Raw genomic sequence first — 15,710 nt, 5'->3', positions numbered from 1 at the left:
GTGCCTACTGTGCGTGACAAAGTTTGGGGCAATCTCGTCAGCCTAACGTGCTTAAATATTAACAACTTCTCCCTAAATGAGGTGAACAAAGTTGTTAACGTTGCCCATAAATAATCATTCGGTCATCTACTTTTCACACCCGGGACCCATACTTTCTCGGGTTCAGGCTAATTTGGATTGCAATAAGAGGTGAAGGGAACTTGAATTCATGGTTGCACTCTTTTCCTCTTCATTAAAAGACTCACTATCCCTGGACATTATTTTCAATGAACGCATTTCGAATGTACATCAAGCTCGACGACGATGTTAATAACGGATTCCAAACATGGGCAGTAAAAAAAAACAAAAAACAAAAAACAAAAAACAAAAAAAAACAAAAATAAAAAGAAGAAGAAGAAAGAGAGAGAGGAAGCAAAAGGAAACGAATGAAACAAAGGTCTCATACATTCATGCATCCTCATGGCATTACATCTCATCTCAAAGGAAGCAGGGAGAATTGTTTGAAAATCCTTGTTTGCTAACTTTCCAAAAGTATTGAATCCCAAGTTTTAATTTTGTTATCGGCCCTCTGCTTCGCAATGGTCAAATTTAAGTTTTTCTTCTGCGATTTTGGCCCTCTGCAAGGCAATGGTCAAATCCAGGTTTTAATTTTGTTATCGGCCCTCTGCTTCGTAATGGTCAAATTTAAGTTTTTCTTTTGCGATATTGGCCCTCTGCTATGCAATGGTCAAGTCCGGGTTTCTGTTTTGGGTGATTCGTCTTTCTCGTGGCATTGGTCAAGTACCGACAAAATTAGTATTTCTATCTTTACTTATCTTTTACTCTGATAATATAAAAAACTTTGTTTGTCATATTATCTAGTAAAATCTAAGTAAAGAGGGGCAGCTGTCAATACTCAATTTCATCCGGATGACTAGACAACAAGATAATAATATTTACATTTTTATTTTTGTATTATTCTATTGTCCTTTCTTTTACTTCAAGTATATTTCACGTATTTTATTTTAATTTTATTTGTTCTTTTGTTATATTTCATTATCATTACATTAGTTTATTTTATTTTCACATTATGTTAATTATACTTTATTTTATTTTATATCTACTTTTATTTTATTTTTCTTGTACGTTACTTTACTTTGTTTCTGTCTTATTTTACGTTATTCTAATTTTTATTTTCTTTTTTTAGTTTATTCGTACTGTATTTTATTTAGTCTCTAAAAAAAATAATAATAAAAAAAAAACAAGTGAAGGGCAAGGTTGGTTCTCTTTTTGCAAAATATCACAGTCCAGATGAGGAAAATATTTACACACTAGTGCAATCAGATATCAATTAGCTGCAATCAGATACCAATTAGCTACAATCAGTTACCAAAGAGGGAAGGATATTCAAATTGTTTCCTTAATTGATCCAATTGAAACATAAAAGGAAGAAAGAAATAAGGAGGAAATCCTTGGGGATACGACCGGATTATCCAGAAAGGAAACAGAGGAACGTTTTTCTTGGAATGGAAATTAGTTTCCTAAGAGGGGACGAGACTGATTATTCAGGGGATCTGATTTCCTTTACCAGGCTGGAAGGAATTGAGGATTATGATTCATCATTGCGAGAACAAAAAGGACACAACATTATTCATCCAAAAAGAGAAAACCCTGACGATCACAAAAAAAAATTGGAGACTCTAAGCCGTCACCGATCATCACTACCTGGTAGGAAAGGACCTCGCGGCCAGAGGAGAGGAGGATAACACCGTCTCGTTCGGAGGAGGAGGAAGAAAAAGTGTTGACTATAGGAGGAACATTTGCACAGATACAAAGTAGAAACAAGGTCACCCTTTTAGACGTAAGTCATCTAACTCTAGTTTTCTAAGTGACATTATCTGCATATATGGATTGATGTTGATTTTGTGTATGCGAAATAGTTTTTCTTTTATTTTTCTTCGTTGCTCGCGCTACATTTTATCTTCATTGTCCGAATCCTTTCTTTGTCTGAATCACTCGTTGTCGTCGCATTGAAATCATCCCTGATATCACAAACCTAGCCTCGCCTTCCCCCCACCATCACCCTATCTATCATCGCCGTATCCAAACCTTACCCTTTCGCTTGCGCCCTTGCTCCCCCACTACTTTTGACCATAACCAATCATAAACAACAAACTTGAACACCCACCAGAAGAATAATAGAAGGAAAATAGCAAAATAGTACCATCATTCTCTACACACCCACACGCACAAAATCAATCCATAACCACCATAATTGAAGCCCGAAATCAACGCACCCAACGCTATAACAGAAACCTGCAGAACCTCCAAACAAGCACAAAAATCGAAAATTCCGAATCCTTGCCAAGCAACCCTTCCCCTATTGGACTGCAAGTAGAAGATGAAATTTGAGAAGGGGGGAAGAACGTGACTGTCGGAGGAGGCGCTGGCATACTTGAGGAGAAACCCCAACCCTGGGTCGAACAGAGAAAGAGGAGAAAGGAGTCATGTGCGCCAGTGGCGATGGCAAGATTCATTCATCGTGGTGGGGGTTAGAATCAGGGAAGCGACGATTCTTCTCTCCCTCACGCAAACTGGTATTATTGACGGTTGGTGTCGCCGACGACACCTTGAATTGTGGCGACGGCTCCGACAGTGGGCTGCATTGTCGGCATGACCCTGGTTCGTGATCTGGAGACGGCGGCGGCCAGCTTCAGTGGAGGCGACGGGAACGGCGAGACATCGGAGTTGGGACCGGTTCGCGCGAAGAAGAAAGGACGAGAGTGCTCCGACGTGAAGGGTGGTGGCTCTTTCAGCGGAGGCACCGGCGACGCCGCGGACGGCTCCTCGCGGCGACCTTTTGATCGGAGGCTGTGACGGTGGTGAGTCCGTGAGTGGCGGGGTGGTTACCTCTAGGTTTTCTCGCCCAAAGAAGAAGGTTGGGTTTTTGTGATGCTGAATGCCAGAATGAAGTTGGGAAGCTTGAACCCCTTTAGTTTCTGAGTTAGGAGAAGGCTAAGGTTTGAGTGCCTGGGCTGGGCCAAAAAAAAATATAGAAAACTTTTCTCCACACCCTCATTACTCACGTACACCCCTTTTGTTTGCTGCCTGGGCTTCTGGCCAAACCCAAAAACCAAAAAAGAATAAAAAACCTATCCTCATCCACACCCCCATTTCTCATCTTGGCACCCCCGCATTCTTTTTGTGTGTTTTGGGCTTAAGCCCTTTTTCCATTTCTGCAACCTTTTTTTTATTTACTTTGTGCGCCCCTATAGTTACTAGTTCTACCCCCGCATTATGTACTTTATCTATTGTTATATTGAGAAGAAGTAATAAAAAATTTGAGGATATTTTTAGAATTTTTTTTTTAAAGGTTTAAGCGCACGTGCGACCATCCTGTCTGCCTTGTGCTGAAAACCTTTTCTCCTTCTTCTATTAAATCATTTTAAAAGGTTTAAGCACACGTGCGACCATTCTGTCTGCCTTGTGCTGAAAACCTTTTCTCTTTCTTTTATAAAATATTTTAAAAGGTTTAAGCACACTTGCGACCATTCTGTCTGCCTTATGCTAAAAACCTTTTTCTTCTTCCTTATTTTAAAAGGTTGAAGCACACGTGCGACCATTCTGTCTTCCTTGTGCTAAAAACCTTTTTCATCTTCTTCGCCAATAAAAATTAACAAAAATTTATCTTAAATGTTTAAGCACACGTGAGACCATTTTGTCTGCCTTGTGCTGAAAACCTTTTCTCTTTCTTTTATAAAACATTTTAAAAGGTTTAAGCACACGTGCGACCATTCTGTCTGCCTTGTGCTAAAAATCTTTTTCTTCTCCTTTATTTTAAAAGGTTTAAGCACATGTGCGACCATTATGTCTGCCTTGTGCTAAAAACCTTTTTCTTCTTCTTCTTTCAAAAAAAAAATCAACAAAAATTTAATTTAAAAGGTTTAAGCGCACGTGCGACCATTCTGTCTGCCTTGTGCTGAAAACCTTTTCTCTTCTTATATATAAAATACCAAAAAATATAAAAAATCTTCAAAAAACAAAAAACATCTTCCAATGAACAATCTTTCATCTAGAACTACGTAACCCTGATTTCTCATTTTGAGAATACGTAGGAGCAAGGTCAATCCTTGTCGGGCACACAAAAATAAAAAAAAATATTTTTGTTTATTTAGAATTTTATTTCAAGGGATAATTAAACATTTTGAAAAACCACATCAAGTTTGTGCATTTAATTAAAGGTACTGCCTTAGGGCAGGCGTTGTAGGGTGCTAATACCTTCCCTACGCGTAACCGACTCTCGAAACCAGAATTCGGTTTTCATAGACTAAGCCTTATCCTTTTTATGGTTTTTCCGTAGTTTTCCATAATAAACTATGGTGGCGACTCCAAACTCTTTCTCAAAATGTTTTCTTTTTGGATCGTCCTCCCGTCGCGATTCCGGTTGCGACAGTTGTATTGTAGGATTTAAGTGTTGCATGTGAGAGGGGAAGTGCATAAAAATGAAATTTTAGAGTTGAAATTAAGTGTTATAGGTCATGGAAACGTGCAAGGTAAACATGAAAAGGGGGAAATTTTAAATGCCCACTGCCCAGCGGTAAGCTAGCACTGAGCGGTGGCGTCGTAGACTTCAACATGGGCTTTTTAAAAGCTCAGCATTGAAGGCCCATCTGCACACTTTTAAACCTCCCTAGGGTGCGCCCAAGCGTTCTCCACAGACCTCCACACTTTGCTTTCATTCGAAAGAGCTTTTCAAAGGGTTTTCCTTCACTTTTTCCATCACCCATTCACTTAAACACCATAGTTCTTCATTTTTCCACCATTCCATTGAGAAAGTTTGGGGTTTTTGGTGAGAGCATTGCATTGGAGAAGCATCCATCATCATTCACATAACATTTGCAAGCATCTAGCGTATCTCCACTCAAGTAAGTCATGCAATTTCATTCTTAGGGTTTCTTGAATTGAAAATTGTTGAAGAACATGTGTATATTGGGGCTTTTGATTTCTATGCATGATTTGATGAAATAGAAACATTTTGCACCTATTAAATTGCATGATTTTTGTCTAGAACTGAGTTACTTATGATTGGGTGGAGATTAGAGTTGGTTAGGCACAATTTTTGAGGATTTCCCGTCGCCACTGTTGAGCAGTCAGCTAAAGCTGAGCGGTGGGCTTCAGTTTTGGTTTTTGCCTTATTTGTGATGATGCAGGTAGTGTTGAGGGGCCTTGTTTTGCCCTTAGTGCTGGACAGTGCTGGAAAAGTATATTTTTGATGGTTTGCTAACCCTTGATGGTGAATTTTGTGGTTTCTTGAATTGTATTTGATGTAGGAATGACATCATCTTCAAGGAGAATAAAGACCATAGGGAACAAGAGAAAGAAGCCAGAGAGGCCACATATATCTTATTCTCACATGTTCCTTTCTAGGAAACATGAGCAACACTTCCTCGTGGTTCAAGAAAGGAGATTGCTGATGGAGAGAAAGGTCATATGGATTCTAGTGTTGGCTCCTCAGTTTGGTGAAGAGTTTGAAAGCAGGAACTAGGAGAAGCTGGTCATGTACCCCGCACAAGCTAACATTGAAGTAGTGAAGGATTTCTATATTAATGCCTTGTTTAGAGGAGTGAACATGGAGAGGTATACTAGTTATGTTCGGGGGTAGATCATCATATATAACCCTGAAACTATTAACAGCTTCTTGGGTACTAAGTGGGTTGGCGAGCAGTGCCAGTATACACTGAATATTAGGGAGTGTTCAGACTATGAGGACATTGAGAGGACACTTTGTGTTCCTGGAGGACATTTTCACAGAAACCCTAATGGTGTGCCCATTAACATCAAAAAGGCAGATCTGACACCCTTGGCAAAATATTGGATGGCATTCAGTCATGCCAATGTCCAGCCTTGCTCTCATGTTTCTGATATTACTATTCACAGGATCATGTTTATCTATTGTATGTTGAGGCAAATGAATGTTAACATTGGCGAGGTCATCGCTCATGAGATTAAGAGTTGTGCAGCTACTGTGAGCAGTAGGACACCACTGGGTCATCCTTCTCTGATTAAATATCTGTGTCAGCAGGCTGGGGTGGATACTTCTATTCCACCATTTGAGAGGCCTAGCACTACAAGAAAATTGCAATTTACATACAGATTATTATATACGGATTCTGATCCGTATTTTTTACATACGGATTCTGATCCGTATTTTTTACATACGGATCTATATACGGATTATAAAATAATTAAAAATTAAAAATTAAAAATATAACTTATTATGTTTCTCACTTACGCAGCTCGAGCACTGCAACCTTAGTTCTCTCTCGCTCCCTCATTCTCACCCATTTCACTCACTGCCTCTCTCTCGAGCACTTCAACCCTCGTTCTCTCTCGCTCCTTTATATTGTCTCACTCTCTCGCTCACTGAGCTCACTCTTGCACTCACTCCATGTCCATATCTTTCACTCTTACACAGTTCACCATTGTCTTCTTCTTCGCACTCCGCTAACTCCTTCGTCACCATTGTCTCGCACTGACTTACAAAGAAGAAGTTCGTTTTTCTCGCTCTGACTAAGTCTTCGTTCTTCTGATTTAGGGTTTATTATTCATTCATCTACTAAGTAATCTTCTCTGTTCATTCGAAAATCCCTAAATTCGTAGAACCAGAAAACCCTAATCCCTTTTTTTCTTTCTTTCGATTGGCACAAACGCTTTGTGGTGTGGTTCACGTGTTGTGTGTGGAAGACGTTGCATTTTTGGGAGATTTTGATTGAGGAAGGTCTTGCATTTTGGGAAGTTCTTGATTCGTAAAACCAAACACCCAAAATCCCTAAATTTGTAAAACCAAAAAACCTTAAATACCTTTTTTTTCCTTGATTCTCTCTTCGGTTTTGAATTCGAAGAAGCAATCAGTTTTATGAAGATAAAGGAGAATCAGTTTTTCTGGTGGTTTTGCTGATATAGTTTATTCTTTTTTGTAATTAAAATGTTTTGCTTTTACAAAAGCGGTTCCAACGTGATGAGCATGGTTACAAATCATTTTTGGACATTTTAAACATGTATTGCAAGTAACACAAGGACTTCAGTGAGGTTTATAGTGAGGTAATATTATCTATCCTTTTTCGGGGCGCTTTGATGTTTTCTACGTTCTCTTTAATAGGATATTTGGTTGGAAATTTACACTCTTTCTTTTAAACAAAATTTTTAGGTTGCTACCCTCTTCAAGGACCTTGGATTTCACTAGATTCTAACCGTATACTTCTGCAGCGCTTTAATGAGCAGAGTTCCATGACTCCAATGATGTGCCAAATTCCACCTGACAGGGCAGTAAGATTTGTTGTTATACTACTTATATATGAATCTTGTAAACTTCCTTTTTTAATGATTGGGTTTTGAACATTTTTCTACAGCAACGTTATTTATAGAGAAGGCTGAAGGTTTTGGAATGGCTTCCCACTTTCCTTCTTATGAAGACAAAGATACCTTAAAAAGTAAGGAATAATGTTATGCTTTGTGCAAATGCTTATGTATCGTGGTTTTAGATTCATATCTTATTTTAACTTGGGAGTAAGATATCTGGTTTTCAATATGGTGCAAACTTTTATCTATTTAACTAGTGTGATAATATGCACAATATTGAAGCAAACCTCCACGTAAAAAAACCAAAGAGGATAGAAAACTATAATAACTTTTCTCTTGTTTCAAACATTCAACTCTAAATACAGAGTAAATCAGTGTAGTTATTTAAAATTGGTTGCATAAACATCACTAAGAAATATTGGAATTTAAAGTTGACAAGTATGTGTAGTGTTATATAACATTGAGTGCATATTTGGAAACCTTTAAGTCTGCCAAAATAACTTCTTATTTTTCAAAAGTTTACATTCTCAATCAAATTTATTGTGTTTAATCATGTCTATTCTTAAATCTCCAAACCAGATTAAAAGTTAATCATTCAAAGTAAATTCTCAATTGATTATAGTTGAAATTATTACTACCAACCAAAGTACATTCTCAATTGATAGTAAAAACCATTTAATCATATGAAAGTTCCTAAATTCAATCAAAATAGATTCTCAATAAAACCTAGAAACCCTAAAACTCATATAATTAATATGCATGTAGATTCAAACACATTATGATGCAAAAATCTTTGCTTTTAATATGATAGAGAGATGAAAGACATAGAGAGAGAACAACTTAAACCAATAATCAAAATAAACAATTGCATTAATTCACTTAACCTCAGAATCCATAATGAAATTACAACAGAATAGCCCTAAATGCTTAGCTCTCCAAGAATGGAGTTGAATACATGATAAATAAGAGAGAGAGAGAGAGAGAGAGAGAGAGAGGAGTGTTGTGGTGAATGAATGAAGATCCCTGGGTCTCTTTATATAGGGCTTGGGGTTGGGCTTGAACTCTAAATATTTAGTTGACAGAATCTTTTATCTTATATCTTCCAAATAACTAAAAGATTTAGATAATTATAACATTATTTGGAAGATATTTTCTGTTCATATTCCCAAATTAAATTAATTCAACAACTGAGTTTTATTTTTTAGCTTTTCTGACTTTCCAAAATTGCACAAATACCCTGAATTTCCTCTATCTGCACTTTAGCCCCTTCAGAATTCTTCAAAATTGCACCAGAACCCCTTAATTGACCAAACTTTCACTGTTTGACTAGAGAGGTCGCGCCAATCAGGGCCTGCCACATGTCAGCCCCTTTTTCCTCCCAATTAGGGTTTTAGATTGGGAAAACGGCTTCCCTTTTGCTCCTGCGCCGCCATGCTGTTTGATGATTGAACGTGAAGATGCTTCGAATAAATAGCAGTTCTCGAGAGCTCATGATCTGGGCATCGTGATTTAATGGGAAAGCCATGGGTAATGCTCGCGGCAAGGTGTGACGTTGGTACAATGAGGACAAACACAACTTGGCGTGGTGGTGATGGTTTTGCGTTTCTAGGTTTTGCTTGGTTTCTAGTTTTTTGCGTTTCAGGTTTAGATGCGAGGAGCTTCGCGTGACGAAGATGGTGAATCTGCAGATGCCATGGAGGAGGTTTTATTGTGTTCAATGGCTTGAGCGAGCAAAAGCAATGGCGGCACGGTGATTTCTCTACATTTTCTAGATTGTAGGTAATGAAGATGAAGAAAAAATTGCACGATGTTGGTGTTGTTGATGGCGCGACTGCACTGCATTTCTGCTGCCTAGGCTGTTGCTCGATTTTGCCCTTCTCTAATTCCAATTTCTGATGCAGGTTGGTGAAGGAGATGATGGCCATGCGAGGAGGTGCGAGTCACGATTTGGTTGTGATAAGGCGACCTACTTGTGGTTCATGGTGGAGCAATGAGGTTGCTCGCACCGGAGGTTGAACAGTGAAGATTGGTCGGCGGTGCTTGTGGTTTGAATGCAAAGGTCATGGAAGATGGTGGTGGTGCGACCACGTGGTTGGCTGTAGTGGCTAGGGTTTTCCTGGATTAGGGTTCTCTAGTGAGTGCAAGGATCAGTGATGTGGTATCATCTGGGTGGTCTGATCTATTTAGTGATGAACTACCACGTGGCATGATCTTAGACAATCTGATTTAGGAATGGTAGGAAGGGTGTGTATAGGGAGCTTAGGGGGTGTAGCAGAAAAGGTATAGTGTTTGGGATTGGTTGTTGGCCTGTTTGAAATAGGAGTGTGTGTCGGGATTTTAGGAGGTGCAAGGGTAAAGATTGCCTGTTTGACCAATCTGTACATTATTTTCTAAATAAAATCTGATTTTAGGCCTTAAATTGCAATTTGGACCAATAAAACTCTAATTTCAACTGCACAAATAAATATTAGAACATCCAAGAATAATTTATGCAATTAAAATCACTTTTTAAGCTCTTTTTATTTTCAAACACGCTAAATCTAATAATCACAAATCCTCTTCAAATCAACCATTTAAGCACAAATATTCCATCAAAAATTTGAATTTTAAAGCATAAATGTGGGCATAAATATGCACTCATCATCTGTATTTTCCTGAACATCTTAACTGATTATGGTTTGACTTGTTTTATTGCATGATGAGTGTGTTTGATGATGTTTGATGTGGATGATGATTGAGATTGCTTTACATGCTTATATACAGGTGAATTGTTCACAAGTTGTGTGAACAGATGCATAATGAGTATGATTGTGATTATGATGCTAAGCAGGATGTATGATTGATATTTGAGATGTTGAGTGAGCACAGTTGTGTGAGGTTGTGAGCTCCAGAGTGTTTGTTGATATATTTGCTATTCACTTGGAAGCATGAATGATATTGCTTGAGTCTTTATGATTGATTGAATTACATGTTTATGTCATATGATCAAGGTCGTGTTTGGAAGCCCTTAGCCATATTTTTGCCCAAAGTAAACAGAACCATGTGTTATACCCTTTTTGAACCTTAGCCTGAAACACTTTGAAAAACCTTTTGAGAAAAATCTTTACCTTGAGTTGAGTTGAGAATACTTAAATGGTATTGATAAAAGTTCAAGTTTGGGGTTGTTGGGGGATTAAAAAGGCAAAGAAAAAGCATTGAGCTTGTGTGTTGAATGAAAAAAGCATGAAAAAAAATAGAAAAGAAAAGAAAAGAAAAGAAAAGAAAAGCATGAAAGAAAAGCTCAATGTAAAAGTAGAGAAAAAAAAGGGAAAAGTTGGGAATGAGTAGATTGGTTGAAAGAGAGTTGGTGCTTGAACTATGAATGTTGAAGAACTCTCTTAACTCAAGGATTTTGTGATTTGAAAAACCAATGTTTCTTGTTAGCCTAGCCATATTTTAAGCCTTGAAAAAGTCTTTGTGATGGCATTGGTGTGTAAAGATGTTGATTGTAGTAGATGAATGTCAAATTTGTTTCATGTGACAGGTGGATAGTAGAGAGAAGAGTGACCTCCTGAAACACTTGAGTGATTGAGTGAAACACTTTGCTTGGAAAGGATTGATCAATTTCATGATTACATATGTGCTTAGTGGACTGATCATTGTTACCAATAAGGAGTATTGGTAAATCTTGAAGAAAATTGTTTTGATGATGCTGCCAGAAGTTTTGCTTGAAGAGGATATTAGAATTATTTAAAAGCAATTTGTAGAAATTAAATGTAGTAGGAAAGTCTTAAAAACTTTGTAAAACTTGTATTTTTACTGAAATAATCGATTATGGAGAAGCAATAATCGATTATCACAAGTCTTTCAGGAATAATCGATTATCACTTGATATAATCGATTATCACATTTTGAAAAACCTGTAACGGACATGGATAATCGATTATCACAAGTCTTTCAGGAATAATCGATTATTCGTGGCAGTTGGGACTTGACCTTTGATATTCAGAGCAGATGGCTACATAATGGGTTTCTGTGAAGTTCAGAATCAATGTTGCTGAACAGAGAGAGTTCTTGAGAATACTGTTTGTCAGAGGAAGTTCTCAAAAGCTATTGTTCAGGTTCCCTTGCTTGGTCTCGTGAATAGGAGAAGCTCGCGTTTCGTGTGTCGATAGTCGGGGTAGTTCTCTTCGAGTTAGCAAGGTGCTCTACCTGGTTTCGTGAATAGGAGAAGCTCGCGTATCGTTGGTCGACAGTTGGAGCGGTTCTCTTCGAGTTGGCAGAGTGTTCTTCTTCTGGTTCATTCGTCGAAGGAAGGTTCAATCTTACCATTTATTCATTACTGTTGTAATTTGTAAAAACCCTTTTGTTAGTGAAACTCTTAATCACTTTTTATAGTGATTAACGACTGCACGTAGATTCTGTTGAATCAAATCAGTATAAAAATTACTCTTGTGATTTTTTATTCCCTATATTGTTTACTGTTTACGCATATCAAATGTTTGATAAATTTTCTGAAAGAAAATTGATTTTCTGAAATGGACCAATTTATTTTAAAGAGTGACCGAACACGCTTTCCGCTTACTCTAAGTTTTATTCCGCTACGTTACACTCTCTTTGGTACCGATTCCAACAATTGGTATCAGAGCTTGCTTTGATAGTTTTTCAAAATTTGCGAAAAATGGTCGGTCACAACCAAAACCTTGTATATGCCGAGGGTGCTTCTATTAACAGACCACCACTTTTTACTAGTGATAATTATGTTTTCTGGAAAGTCATAATGGAAATTTTTATGGGGTCTGTTGACAGAGGCATCTGGGAAGCTATACAAAATGGTCCTTTTATTCCTAAGAGCACAGTTTATGGTGTAGAGGTAGAAAAACCATACTTTAACTGGACTGGTGAAGAAAATAGACGAGCTCAGTTTGATATTAAAGCTCGTAATATTATTTCATCTGCTATTGTACTTGATGAGCTTTTATAGAATTTCAGTGTGTAAGACAGCACAGGAAATGTGGGAAGTTCTCAGAGTCACTCATGAAGGAACAAAGGACGTGAAACGTGCAAGGAAGAACACTCTCATTCAGGAATATGAGATGTTCAGAATGCAACCTGGAGAAACAATTTCTGATGTTCAAAAGCGATTCACTCACATAGTGAACCACCTAACAGGGTTGGGTAAGACTTTTGATACTGATGAATTAAATATAAAAATTTTGAAATCATTGGACAGGTCTTGGCAACCAAAGGTGACTGCCATCTCGGAGTCACAAAATCTCTCTCGAATGACGATGTCAATTCTATTTGGAAAGCTTCGTGAGCACGAGCTTGAGTTGAAGAGGTTAACTGCTGAAGAAGATCAAGGAAAAAGGAAGACATTAGCATTCAAGTCCGAGATCTTTAAAGGCAAAAGTTCAAAAACTTTTGAAGATGATGATTCTGATGATGAGGAGAACATGAGCCTCGTGATCAAGAAATTTGCCAAGTTTATGAAGGCAAAAGGAAAGGACAAATTCCGCAAAGAAAGGAGAGAAAATCAAGAATCTCCTTCAAGTATAAAATGCTATGGATGTGGAGAAAGAGGACACATGAAAATTGAGTGTCCAAAGAATAAGAAAAGTGAAGACAAGAAGGAAAGAAAATTCCAAAAGAAAAAGAAAGCTTACATAGCTTGGGAGGACAATGCTTCCAGCTCAACAAGCTCAAGTGATTCAGATGAAGAAGCTAATATTTGTCTAATGGCTGACTCAGAAGATACTGGAAGCCAAGTAAGTGATTCTAGCTTTGAATCTAGTGAGTTAGACTTACAAAAAGCCTTCTTTGAATTAATGAATGAATCTGAAAAACTTGATGTTGCACATAAAAAGCTTAAGAAAAAGCACAATGAATTAAAATTGAAGTATGACAAATTGCTTGATAATGAAGTTGTTTTAAGAAATTAAGTTAGTACTTTAAAAACAAAATTGTCTGATGCAAATGCTACTGTTGAACCTGTTGAATGTTTGTCTTGTAAAAGTCATATGTTTGATATTGACATACTTGAAAACCTACTTGCAAAGGCAACTAAGACAAGTTCACATGCTAAGACAAACTTTAAAACAAGCAATATTAGAAATAGAAACTTGCATCAAAATAAAAAGTCTAAGACTAGAAGAACTCGTAGAGTTTGGGTTGAAAAAGGGACTTTTGTTAAAAACAAAGTCAATGATGTTTGTTGTTTTTACTGTATGAAGAATGGACATACATCAAACAAATGCAACATTAAACATTTTGGTGTTCCAAATGGTAAATATGCATGGGTTAAAGTTGTGAAATGATATATACTTGCATGAACTAACCCCAAGGACCCATATTGAGATTGGGGACCTAAATTCTTGCTAATTTGTTTTGTAGGAACCTACTAAGTCAAAGAAGTCATTGTGGTATCTTGACAGTGGATGTTCAAGACACATGACCGGTGATATGAAAAGGTTTATCTCTTTTGAGAAGAAAAAGCAAGGATTTGTAACTTATGGGGATAACAAAAAAGGTAGAATCATGGGAACCGGAGACATTGGAGGAGGAAACACATTGACTATAAGAGATGTCTTATATGTTGAAGGCCTCAAGCACAACCTCCTAAGCATAAGTCAATTATGTGACAAAGGTCTCAAGGTAACATTTGAAAGTGATAAATGCATTGTTTATCTTAAAGATTCTACTGATATTGCTTTGCAAGGTGTTAGGCATAACAACATATATTTGATTGATATTGAAAGTGCATATAGTCATAGCATAACATGCTTAGTTGCTAAAGAAGAAAATCCTTGGCTATGGCATAAAAGAGTTGCACATATTCATGTGCAACATTTGAATAAATTAATTTCCAAATATCTTGTGATTGGTTTGCCTAAACTGAAATTTGAGAAAGATAAATTATGCACTGCATGTCAAAAAGGTAAACAAACCAAATCTTCATTTTCATCCAAAAGCATGATTTTAACATCAAAACCTTTAGAACTTTTGCATATGGACTTATTTGGTCCATCTAGAATTAAAAGTTTTGGTGGAAATTACGATGCTCTTGTAATTGTTGATTATTACACTAGATTCACTTGGACCTTCTTTTTAACTTTGAAAAGTGAAGCTTTCAAAGCCTTTAAATCTTTTGCAAAACATATTCAAAAAGAAAAAGATTTGAAAATCAAAACATTGAGAAGTGGTCACGGTGGTGAATTTGAAAATGAATCTTTTGAAAAATTTGGTGAAGAATATGGCATAACACATAACTTTTCTACACTTAGAACTCCCCAACAAAATGGTGTTGTTGAAAGGAAAAATAGATCATTAGAAGAATTAGCTAGAACGCTTATGAATGAATATAATGTGCCAAAATATTTTTGGGCTGATGCAGTTAGTACTGCTTGTTATGTGTTGAACAGGATGCTTATTAGACCAATTCTGAAATTAACTCTTTATGAATTGTTAAATGGTAGAAAACCAAATGTATCTCATTTGAAAATATTTGGATGCAAATGTTTTGTATTGAATAATGGAAAAGATAATCTAGGTAAATTTGATGCAAAATCTGATGAAGCAATTTTCCTAGGATACTCTTTGACTAGCAAAGCATATAGAGTATTCAATAGAAGAACTTTGAAAAACTGGTTTCTGTATTTCATCTTTGGTTAAATGAGCTAAAAAAACAGAATTTAATAAAAAAAACATTGAAGGTAACGTCAATTTATACACTGTCCGACGTTAATATATGTATCTTAACGTCCATCAAGGCGATGAGTGACGTTCATATAATGCAGTGGATAACGATGATAATAAAACGTTGGGCGAGGAACTCTACGACTCAGCGATAGTAACATCGACTGTAAACAAGTTCGACGTCAACCTTAGATCATTCACCTTATAACTGACGTCAAATATTCCTTTAAATTTAAATATTTATTCAAAAATTGACGTCAAATTTGCACTTCGACGTGAATATTACATCAAAAATCCTCTAACCTTACGTCAGTTCCCCCGACCATTTGACGAAAAATCTTTCTTTAAAAATAAATATTTATTCAAATATTGGACGTCAAATTCTATTCTATACGACGTACCCTAACGTCGATCTACATAATAGATGTTAAGTTTACGTCAATTACCTTTGTATTCGACGTAAATTTACTTCACCCGTTATAACGTCGCTATCAAATGCGTCGTTAAAGGCCAAATATAAATGACATAATAGGCTATTTTTGAACTAGTGTAACAAAAGCATATACAAAAGAAGAAAGGAATAAGGCCTTTTATTTTTGAAAATATTTTCATGAGGAAAACTTATATTTTCTACAAAATCTAAAACATTTTCTTCGCTAGGTGAAGAATGAGAGTTATACAAGCTTCTAGTGTGTTGA

The sequence above is a fragment of the Vigna radiata genome, chromosome 6 (assembly GCF_000741045.1).
Source record: "Vigna radiata var. radiata cultivar VC1973A chromosome 6, Vradiata_ver6, whole genome shotgun sequence".
NCBI lineage: Eukaryota > Viridiplantae > Streptophyta > Magnoliopsida > Fabales > Fabaceae > Vigna > Vigna radiata.
The sequence above is the reverse complement of the archived record's forward strand: the minus strand, read 5'-3'. Positions refer to the sequence as shown.